Source organism: Miscanthus floridulus, chromosome 12 (genome assembly GCF_019320115.1).
Source record: "Miscanthus floridulus cultivar M001 chromosome 12, ASM1932011v1, whole genome shotgun sequence".
Lineage (NCBI taxonomy): Eukaryota > Viridiplantae > Streptophyta > Magnoliopsida > Poales > Poaceae > Miscanthus > Miscanthus floridulus.
In genome coordinates, this window is record NC_089591.1 from 47,025,901 (window position 1) to 47,038,183 (window position 12,283).

At 49.4% G+C, this 12,283-nt stretch overlaps 1 pseudogene; it reads right to left on the minus strand.

Annotated features, from left to right (window-relative positions):
- Positions 1–6,259: 6,259 nt before the first annotated feature.
- LOC136495811 (beta-glucuronosyltransferase GlcAT14A-like) lies at positions 6,260–9,972 on the minus strand (annotated as a pseudogene).
- Between the last annotated feature and the right edge of the window lie 2,311 nt (positions 9,973–12,283).

Sequence of the window (12,283 nt, forward strand, 5' to 3'; positions counted from 1 at the left end):
GTCAAGTTTTAACACCATTCCCACACACATTCCACTCCATTCTCTTTCCCGAGCCAGGTTTCGATCCTGGGATCGACATACCACCAACTCCATCAACACCGTACCATACCATCGCTCAGTCGATAGGCCAACTCCCTTCGGCACTGTCTCAAGGCCCGTAGCCCCTGGCTACGACCAACACTCTCTCATAGGGGAAGAAAGAGAAGGACTCATCTCACTATCAGTTTAAGCGAAACCCAGGAAAGGTCCATAGCCGACGAGTCGGCACATGTATCGATCGATCAACCATACACTCTATAGAGGTTTTACATAACCACAAGATCCGCCTTCCTCGCTGACCGTCGTCAACTAGGCTGATTCCGGCCGCTTGCTAGCCTAGGATAATGCCACTCTACCATTCAGCCCTGGTTCACCCCAAGTCAAGTCTGGGGTGGCTGAAACTGTGAGTCATGAGCTAGGTCCACAAGGTCTCCATGAAGTCTCGGAAGGGTGTGGGGAATTCCTCCGCGCCCCATACCTCCTTACACTGTCCGCTATCAACCTAGCAGTAGTGGCAAAATCCTACCAAGTAGTCCAGCCGTCCCGCACCATATAGGGCGAGTGGTACGTAAGGCTTCCTGGTGAGTCTGAGTACTAGTAAGTCCTTAGGGATGACCAAGTCAGAATGTCTCCATCAGGGTTTTCATTTACCGTGCCACCACAACATCTCCATCCCAGGCTCCACCCGTCACAGGTTCACACCTAGGTCCACCTCATATACCATTTACCCACCACAGGTATCCATTTCCAGGGGTGCCCAGGTAGCATCCCATAGCAAGACTTGCCCCAGGCTTGTCGTATACTCCAACTTGGTCGACACAACCCTCATCCTCCACACACCCAAGTCACACATGCAGCACTCTCCCCATGGTCCAGATAACACCAGTATCCACCACGCACGTAGTATAAGCATAGTAGAAGTATGAGTAATGAAATGTATAGCAGTAAGCGTGTGTCTAGCCTAATAGCAGGGTATGCAGGGGTAAGGTTGGGCCAAGGTAAAGGCTTTCAAGCAAGCATACTACCATGCAAGTCCTATCATAGTTTGATTATAACAGTAAAGTAAAGCAATAGCAGTTCTATATTAGCCATGCGTAATAGGTGCTATGAGATTAGGTGGGATGTGGCACCTTTAGTGTAGTCGTCTCCATACTCCTCACGGTACTCACGGTCCTTGTCTGTCAGGTTCTCCTCCGAGTCTGTAACGTTTGCATTATAGTCGCGTTAGCGACGTCTATAGAGTAGCACAAAGATGCAATGAAAGTTCCAAAGAGTCAAATGCACTCAAACATGAGTTCATTGCGTAGAGCTTGATTTTAGATGAATTTTGGTCCTAGTCTCGTATTTTTTCGAGGTCGTATGAATTAGTTATGAATTCCTGAAGTTTAAATCCTTTCTGAATATTGAATAAAGGCTAAATTAATCCTGGGCTGACACGTGTCACGGTGTCACTGGTCAACGTGGCATGCTGATGTCAGCATGACATCATTGTCTCGGTTCCGAGCTGACAGGTGGGTCCAGGGGCTCTTGGGTCGCAGACATGTGGGTCCCTCGTGACGTCATCATGACGTCAGCATCTGACATGTGGGTCCAGTGTGCCTGTGCTGCTGACATGTGGGGCCAGGTCAACGGTCAACATTGATCAGTCAACGGTCAATACATGCCGGGTCTCAAATGGGCTTTGGTGGGCTCAGGTCGGGCCGGTGTGGGCTGGGCCAGGCCGAACACGTGGCGTGCTATGGCGCAGCCACGTCACGGCCATGGGCTCTTATTAGGCTTCGTCCGCAGCACGGCTCACACCGTGTGGCTCACGATGGACCAGCGCTCCTGGTCCATGGTCCTAAGGCAGGGTCCATGGTGGACCGAGCCCATCGTCATTTCTCCTCGGCTCGGCTCATGTGCACCGGGTGTAGGGCTGCGCTGCTCACCTTGCCCCTTCTCCTCTGTTTCTTCCACGGCGCGCTCCCGCCAGCGACGTGCTCACCGACGAGCTCCCGTAATGGCTCAGGCATCCAATAGAGGTGGGGAAAAGCCTCCCTGTGCCATGGCGACTGCAATGGTGGAGTCAGGGCGACGGATGGTGCATCCTAAGTCACTAGTCATGGTGAACGGCGGCTCGAGCACAACTGGCGTGCAGGAATGGCGTGGGTGCAGCGGCATTGGCCGGCTCTGTGGTGCACATGGGCGTCACAATGCTCCAGCGGGCATGTTGGGTAGGTCGAGGGGTCCTCTAGGGCCTCCGGTGGCTTTGGCCACGGTGGGTGGCCTTCCGATCATGTCGGCGGCGTCGGTGTGGTGGCTATGGCCTCGGAGGGCATCACAGTGGGGCGTGTAGGCTCCTACGGATCCGTGTGGACGCGGCGAGGGCGTCCAGAGCTTAGGGCAGGACTTCCGGTTTCTAGGTGGCCGGTAGGGTCTTCCCGGCGGCCACGGCGACATGGTGACGATGGCGAGACGCGCGGGTCACTACGGGCTCTTGTGGGGTGGTCACGGCGTGCGCGTGAGTTACCCGTGGCTTTAGCGAACGGAATGGGTGAGTCAAGGAGGCGCCAGGCGCTCCCGGAGGTACTAGCCACGGCGGTCGGTGCTCGGACCGGTGGTTGGGTGCTCAGGCCTGTGGTCTGGTGCTCGGACTGGTGGTCGGGTGCTCAGACCAGTGGTCTGGTGCTCGGACCAGTGGTTGGGTGCTCGGACCAGTGGTCTGATGTTCGGACCGGTGGTCGAGTGCTCGGAGGTGGTCTGGTGCTCTGGTGGTGGCTGCGTCATGGCGGCGGCGTTGCGAGCGCGGCATGCGTGCTCGGCTACGGCGTCCGGGGAACCTAGAGAGGCCTACAACGTCCAAGGGCTCGGGGATGGTCACGGTCAACGTGAGTGTGCTGTGCTGGTGTGCCTAGAGGCCGGGGATGGCCTTGGCATACGCGCTCACGGTATGGAGCGCTATGGCCAGAGTAGCAAGGTCCAGTGGCGAGCAGGGAATGAACCGGGGCTCACCGTGGGTGCTGTGAAAGAAAGGATGGCGGTGCAGTGTTGAGTTGCGGCCATGTAGCTCCGGAAGCAGTGCCGTGTAGTGCCAACCCGTGATCGTGATGATGACGACGGCGTCGCCCTCGGCTCTGGTGACTTCGGTAGCGTGCGGGGGCTTCGATCCTCCTCTCACGATCTCCTTCTCGGCCCTCTACTCTCGTTGTGGTGTGGCTACTGGGCCACCAAGCGGCGGCGGAGGCTGAGGGAGAAACTAGGGTGCCGGGCGTGAGCAGCGTGTGGGCTGGCTTTATAGCCGAGCGCCATGCCTCCCAGGGCGGATGGCATCGTGCGGTGGAGGCGGATGCATCGTATCAGACGGTGGTGCGGGGTTGCGTGGGTGCGGCGCAAGGGGGACAGGGTCATGCCCCGGGTGTGACCCCCTGGCCCGCCCCTGCCACCGCTATCGGGCGCCGGTCGCGTAGGCAGTTGAGGCGTAGGTGAGGAAGATGACACTGTAGACGGGGGTGCGGCTGACATGCGGGGTCCAGCGGCCAGTGGCTGCGAGCGAGGCAGACGGGTGCGCGGGCGTGGGTGACGCGCTGGGCCGACTCGTGGGCCGCGCGCGCGCTGGGAAGACGAAAAAAGGATTGGTAGGCCGGTTGGGCTGGCTGGCTAGCACGGGCCGAGCAGGCCGAGGCGGTTTGCGAGGCCTACATCCTTTCTCTTCTTTTTCTATTTTGTTTTTCATTTCATCTCTTTTGTTTGAATTCGAATTTGGTTCTAAAATGATGCACCTAATTTATTGGAGTTGTTAAACATATCATAACTCAAATGGAAATCCAAATCATATTCAATGTATGCAATACTTATTTGTTAGAATTTAAATAAACGCAATTAACTAATGACATGTCATGCTTATGTGTTAACTTGGGTTGGGGTTAGACCTAATGCATTTCTTAGGTTGGGTTACTATACATGACACTCATCATCACATGGAAGTTTTTAAGAAAAATTTTGTAGTTGGTATTTTTAGTGTGTGGATTTTTGGGTTGTTACAGGGCATGCATGGATTTTTTTAACCCCATTATCAATGGACTTATGACCTTCTTCGCTTGATATGTGTTGGCGGGAACTGAGTTTGGTTGTGGCAGCACCCATGACAGGAGACGCAATAGATCATTGAAACTACAGTCGGACCAGCCGTACTTAGCCTTCAGGAGGAGTAGCTCAAGCACAAAACGTAGCAATGTCCAATGTGTCAGACAACCCTTTTCAACACCATACACAGTCTTCTTCGAAGCTTTTGTCACCCTTTCAAAAATTTCTAAACCTTTCGTGCTCTTTAGTAAAATCTCTGGTCTAAGGAATCGAATCATTTCCTCCAAATCATCAAAATCATCTTCATCACCAACATGTGCTCCATCATTATTGGCACCACCTTTGTCGTTACCATCCTAACCACTAGCATCACCACCTTGTTCATTGCCAAACTAAGGATTCATTTGTACATCAAGCTCTTTTTAGTATTGGGACATGTATTCTGGGGTTTCGACGTCGTCTTCTTCATCATCGTCGTCATTATCAACAACCGTTGTTTCACCATGATGAATCCACACTGTGTAGTCCTCAATAAATTCTCGCACAATCAAATGTTCTCTGATGATACTCACATCTGTCCATGCCATAAGGTTCTTGCAATCTTTGCAGGGACAAATAATTGTATCCTTATTCTCTATCAACGTCGCTGCATGCTTCTCTACAGCTTCAATAAATTTGTCCACCTTTTCACGAAAACCTGCCTTGAACCTTAACGAACCATACATCTAAGACTTCCTGCACTCCATCTTTTAAAATACAACAATAAAAGAAAATACATTGAAGGACTACTAATTCAGATATATATGTAAAGTAATCAAATTAATAATTAATTACTTGACAATAATTCTATATACTTCAGATATATATAAATATAAATATAAAATAAAATTACATGAAGCATATCAAACACACATCATGGTAGAGGGTAATTAATTAATGGCCTATTTATCAATAAATAATTAAAAAATATATTTATTAATTAAAATAAATAATTTCAAAGACAATAATTTATATCAATTAATATTTTACCCACTACCTTTCATGCAAACCCTATTCCAATTTTATGAAACATAAATTTACAAAATTAAAATAAAAACAAACAAACCCTAGATCTAGATCTAAATCTACATGTACATGAAACATACATGAAACTAGGGTGTAATCTCAACTAAAATCAAGCAAGATTGACTAATAAATGGAGTAATCTCATTTAACTAACTAATTTACACTAATAGCTTCAAAACTATAGTCTAATTTGCTTCATACAAAGCTCAAGCACCATAGAAGAGAGAGAGAAAAGCAAAAATCTAATTACGATCACTAACCAACCATTAAAACTTCAAATAAATGCTTGGAATAGCATTTTCTTACCTTGTACCACCTCTCTACCAAAGTATTTGAGATCAAAACCTTCCCTTAGTAGAGCAATTTTTGGGAGGAGCCCAAGGCATCCCAACCTTTTTTGCTCGGGTTGAAGAGAGTGGCCCGAGGTGGAAGAATGTGGCTGCTATATATATAGCGGGCATTTATAGGGACGGCTGGTGATTCAGCTGCCCCTAGCAGGGGTGGCTGGTAATAGCCGCCTCTACATACCAGCCGCCCCCACAAATCGACGTATTTGTAGGGACGGCTCGTATTACCAGCCACCTCTATTGTGCCATTTATAGGGGCGACTGCTGTGCTGTAGTCCGAACACACCACTATAGGGGCTGCTCCAATACTAGCCGCCCCTAAAAAAAGCTCCGTTAGTGATATGAGATTTGGATCTGGGTGGGTATAACCCAGTAGCTATATTAACTTCTGCCACTACTATAAAAAGCATTTGTAGAGGCGGCTGGAGATCGTTTGTAGAGGCGGCTCAGTCAGCCGCCCCTACCATACTGTCTCTACAAATCATGTATTTGTAGGGACGATTCCCAAGCCGCCCTTACAAATCAATTTGTAGGGGCGGTTGGTACTGTAGCCGCCCCTACAAATCGATTTGTAGGGGTGGCTGATAACACGAGCCGTCTCTGCAAATCAATTTGTAGGGGCGGCTACAGTATCAACCACTCCTACAGTATATTTTTCGGCTAAAAAAATTCAAATTTACAATTCAAATTCGATCAGATATGCAAATCGATTTGAGTCATTCACCGTTACTTTGCTAATTAAGTAATCAGGCACATATTTAAACAGGAATAGTTGCAGTGTCCAAAAAATACTAGATAACAGAGATCCTAAATTGGATCAACAGATAAGCTTAAAATACAATGAGGACAAGCAAATTGAAATAAAGAAGCAACGTGTCAACGTCTCCGAGTGAGGCAGGGAAAACTATCATCAGCTTCGTCTAAGTACCCTCCGGAGAAAATGTTTTCAGTTTGCTTGTGGGAGTCATTATCACTACAGTTTTTGCTATCACCACCCCTCCCCTGTTCAGTAGCACAAATGCACACCTGGGTAAAGGAATGATAATCAACGTAAGAAAGTTAACTGGTAACAAACCCATGCCCACCCCAAAATATCTTCACTTAATTACCATTTTGGACGATACAAACCTCGGGCATTACTTGGTGAAGAATCTAATGATGGAATTTCCAGATTATAAATCTAAATATCCCTTTTGTATATTTGTGGCTAAGTTTCAAAAAAGTGAGTGCAATCATTTTTTGGGTCACAACAGATGTAGTTTTTCACAAAAGCATGCTTTGCTCTGGTAATCATATAACAGGCATCAACAACAGAATAATTGGACCGTGTCACCACTGTTCTTGGTCAACTGTGTGAGTCATGCGGTAGTGATAGATTAAAGACAGTACTCCCTCACCTGTAAACAGTTTATAAGCATTTGGCAGATCACGCTTTTGGGTGGCATAAAAAATGTCATTCCTGGATGAGAGACATAGACCAGGATCAACGATGATTGGCCTTATTTGTCTTTCCCTGGATGCAGAGACAGACAGACAATGTAAATAACTTCCAGCCCTAAATTGAGAGAGAGACTAGAACCAAAAATGATAAAGTGCCCTTACTCCTTCCAACCAATATAGCTAGTATGCTGAATGAAGTTGAGATCCTTCGGTAGGTATGAAAAAACATGCAGGGGGTCTGCAAACAATTTGGAAATCAAGTTACCTTCATAAACTAATACCTTTCCACTAGCTAGCTGTCAACAATTTATGACATAAATGAGTAAAAGTAACAAACAGCTATCGTAAACCCTGATAAGATTAAAGTAGCAAGTTCCCATGGCTTCAAGCTCCATTCATAAATGCATGCTAGGTGCATAGGACTCAAGTAGGCAGTAATAGCATAAACCTTAGAAAAAAAATAATCTGCTGCCCAAGCTCAATGAAAACCAATCGAAAGTATTGGTTGACTAAGACTACAATATTCTTTGTGGGACAAATTCTGTCCCCCATTCTAATTGCATTATTTCCAAACTAAAAAAAAGGGGCAGGGAATTTAAAAATAGTGGCCAGGAGTAAAGCTAGCTAATACAATCTTATTTACAAACTCTAGCGTGACACTTCCATTAATCGTTGGGAGTGTTAATTCAATTAAAATACTAACATGAGCATGCTTTTATAGATGAAGTGAATTTTTTTTCCTTGGTGAATCGGCATAAGATGATACAACAAACTGATTATTTAGTTTCAACCTGTTCCTTTAGAGACCTACCCAAAAAACGAGTTATATTCCTTAAAGCCATCCTAGCCCCATTCTTTCAAACCTTTCTATATCCATTCTCATGCATTAGCATGATCTTCTGAAAGGGAACTACCATGTACAATAATTTGATTCATCCTACTTGATAACGCCAAATCCAGAGTTGCAGACAGATCTATCAATGTTAAACAAACTACGAAACATTTCATGCAAACATTAACAATCTATTAAAACAAAATAGATATAGATAAATACTCTTTTGATCACCCAAATACCTAGATCTACATAAAAAATCTCAGGAACTCAACCGCATATATACACCAAAATGTAGCAGGATAGGTGTAGAGAGGAATCACCATCGGGTGTCACGAGCGGGTACTCATCGGCGTCGAGGTGCACGAACCAGTCCCAGCCCCAGTCGACCCTCAGCAGCAGCGCGGCGCCGTGCAGCCTGGCGGCGTGCGCGGAGGCCCCGCGCGGGTTGGCGAACCTGGGGTCCCCGACGACATGGACGTTGGCGCGGCCGGGGGCAGCCCGCACGCTGCGAGCGAGCCGTGCGCGGTCGTCCGCGGAGGCTGCGCGGTCGAGCAGGAGGAGGTAGACGTTGCGGGGGTGGTAGGTGGCGAGGAGAAGCCGATGGAGGCGGTCTGCGTCGCCCGCGGATCTCGTGAGGAGGAACGCGAGCGAGGGTGGCGCGGGGCCCGCGGAGGCTGCGGAGGGGAGCGGCGCGAGGCGGGGCTATGGTGGTGGAGGCGGCGAGGGGGCAGGGGAGGAGGAGGAGGAGAGGAGGTGGAGGGTCAGCAGCAGCAGCAGGGAGGTGAGGAGGAGGCACGGGAGCGGGCGGGAGTCCTTGGGGAAGACGCTGTGCGGCAGGGCGGAGGGCGGAAGGAGGCCGGCGGCGGCAAGTGCGGCTGCCAAACCCTAGCGAGTGTGCACCCTCTGTTTTATATGCGTGCTAGCGCCTCTCGGGTGGGCAGAAAGGCCGGCGTGGCCTAGGCCTAGGTTAGTTGCTAGTAAGTTTTCCGTAGCGGCATTTGTAAGGGTGGCTCAATCACCAGCCGTCCCTATAAATAACACACTGGGGGCGGCTGGTGAGTGAGCCGCCCCTACAAATCCTACCCATTTGTAGAGACGGCTCATATCACCAGCCGCCCCTGCTGTTCTATTTGTAGGGGCGGCTGGTCTCATGAATCACGAACACCCCACTATAGGGGCAGCTCCATCATCGGCCGTTCCTAAAAAAAAAAAAAAACTTTGTCCCGTTGCGCCTGGACGAAGCCGCTGTGGATGTCGTCGTCGAAGCCCACGTGGAGGCACATGGCGTGGAGGGCGACCTGCGGGTTGTTGGCAAACATGTCGCAGTCCACGTTTAGCATGATGGGACAGTTGGTCACCACGCCGGACACCCTCGTCTGCAGTCAGTGCACAGGCAAATGCATGTTGAGGCTGAGGAGGCACCTCTCCACTCATCAGTTGCACTACGGACGGTGAGCTTATCCTGCTGCATGCCATGCCGTTGCCTTGCCAGTTGCCACCCATGGCAATATGCGGCACGGACTGCCCGTGAGACGGGACCGAACGCTCATGACTGTACGTACCAGGACGTTCATGGCCCCGGCCTTGAAGTGGTGGTGCTGTGTGGGGCTCTTTTCCCTGGAGACGTATATGAGGCTTGGGATTCCATCGCCTGCAGACTGATTGCTCTTGCTCCTGCTCTCGCTGCTGTCGTCCCACAGCAACCGAACACTCGCCGGCAGGACAAGAACGTGGGCCGTGTTTGTTAGCAAGAAAACAAAGCAACGAGATGTACGCGTTTCACACGAGTACCATTTTGGCTCCGTTTCGCTGAAAAAACAAACCGAAACACTGTTCCGATTAATTTGTTGGGAGAGAAAAACATTATTTTGACTGAAAAAACAAGCTGAAAAGTACGGATGATAAGACAAGCGAACATGGCCTTTGCCATCTATCAGTTGGTCTCTACATTACTATGGACGGATGGTTCTGATGGTCGGCGGCCACGAACTCAGCGAACTTGCCGTCGCCGCGCCGGACTAGAGATTCCTCTTCCGCGTTCTCGATCCGGCGGACCAACTCCTCGTACTCGTTCTATAGCAAGAACACGACCAGACACTGGCACGTAAGTGTACGTGCACGGCGGATGTTACTGAGTACTGACAGCAAGAAAAAATGTACAGTAGCTAGCAGCTTTACCTTCATGAACGTCCACAACCGGATTCCCCTCCTTTGCCGAGAGCCCGAAGCTCTCGGCAAAGAGGATTTCACTCTCGGCAGATCATTTGCCGAGAGCTGCTCTCGGCAAAGAGCGGTCGGCAAAAGGTCTCCCGGCAAAGGTTTATTTGCCGAAAGCCCCTCTCGGCAAACTCTTTGTCGAAAGCAAAATAAAAACTCTCAGCAAAACCTAACTCTCGGCAAAATATCACCGCTGTAACGGCAACCCGCCCGTAACGGTCGTCCCATACACTTCTTTGCCGAGAGCAACTCTCGGCAAAGAATTTTTTTTAAAAAAAATAAAATAGATTATGGGGCTGAGGTGGTTTAAAAAAAACTTCTTTGCTGAGAGCCAGCGCTCGGCAAAGGAAAGGTTTGCCGAGAGCCAGCTCTCCGCAAAGGAAAGCTTTGCTGAGAGCCCTAGAATATGCTCTCGGCAAAGAGTCATATTTGCCGAGAGTTAGGTGCTCGGCAAATCTTACTCTTTGCCGAGATCCCAGTTAGTTGGGCTCTCGGCAAATATTAGCTCTCGGCAAAGAGTCCAGAGAGCATTTTTTTTATTTTTGTTTATATTTCCAGCTTCAACATCACATATTTCACAAATATAACACATCATATATATCACAAATATCACATATTTAACAAATATGCCATCCACATCACATGTCTCACATAATCCATCTTAACATCTCAAATCCAACAGTTCATCTCACAAAGTGCACGACAATACATTATGAAGAGCAACAAGCTCACCCCCAAGCATCCCAGTCCCTCGACCCTCCCTCCGGCGGCTGCTGCTGCTGCGGCGGTGGATACTGCTGGTACCCCGACGCTCCCGACGGCTGCTGATGCGGCGAAAGTGGTGGATACGGCGCGTGCCACGACCCTCCTGACAGCGGCTGCTGAGGCCCCTCATTCGAACCCGCCGATTGATTCTGCACAAAGGAGAAGAAAAATTAGTAATTATAGTAATACTAAGGCATATAATTGTAATCTAAGCATACACAAGTCAATATTTGCAGAACTAGGTATAAAATTGAAATCTAAGCCTAGACACATCAAAATTTCGGCAGCACCTCCCCTGCACGGTGGGGTTTCCAAAACATGTAAGAAAACCAACGGCACGATGGCTGTCCACCACATATCAACGGCGAGATGGCCGGCACACATATATATGAACGGCACGAAGGCCTCCCATCACATATCAACGGCACGATGGCCGACATGCACAGTAAAGAGCTTTTGTTAGAGAAGTTGAACTCACGGATGGGTAAGGCGGTGGAGGAGCGAATAGCTCTGGTGGCGCTGGACAACCCATCGTGACGCCAAGACTTGCCACGTACTGAGCCAAGGCGTCAAACCTCGTCCGCTCGGCCTCCAACCTTTGTCGCTCGGCCTCCATCCTCTGTCGCTCGGCCTCCCGCTCCCTCTGTCGCTCTTCCTCCATCCTTGCCTTATGCTCCTGGAGCGCAAGCACCTGGGCCTGTAATTTTTCACCGCATTGTTAAAAGCAGTTTCGAGGAATGTAAAACCAAAGAACGACGAATAAAACAGAAATAACCTGTAGTGCTGCCACACGATGCGTCGAAGTGTCCTGCCTTGGGCGTATGGGCACACTACCGCTCGTGTTGCTTGCCCGGACCTATGAGAGAGTGGGAGTGCTGTGCGGGTCGAGCGTGCTGTTGCCGATGAGGTACCGCCCATGCTTCTTGCCTCCTCCCACCCTCATGACGATGTCGCCGTCAATGTCCGCGGTGTGCGGATCCCAGTCTGCCCCATGGACCGTCCTTGCCGCCTCGGTGTACTGACTGATGCGCTCGGGGATGCTCTCGTTGGTGAAGGACTCGGCTGGGTCGTCTGGGTTCTAGTCGATTTCGTCTGTCGCCTTACCCTTGTGGGCCAGAACCCATGACTTGAGCTCTCCGCATGGCTGGTTTTGATGTGCAGCCGACTGCGACAAAAACAACAAGACGGTTACAAATCATGCAGGAATAAGCGTCTGAAAGAATAATTGAAGCTACACCAAGTCACGTACCCATCTTGCCCCGTATTCGTGGATGTTAAGGTTGCCCTGGTGGTGTGACACACCTAGCATCAGCAAATGCCGTTCCCGGAGGACGGTGTGGTTATCCGCCCAATCGGCACTCACCCACCTGTCGACCATCATCTTCCAGGCCCGCGTTTTATTGGCGCACCAGCCAGGAGGCACCTGTACGACATCAAATACATTGACAGATATAAGAATAATTCAAGCTACCCAATCTCAGAAGAAATCAATATTGATGTTGTATATTTACCT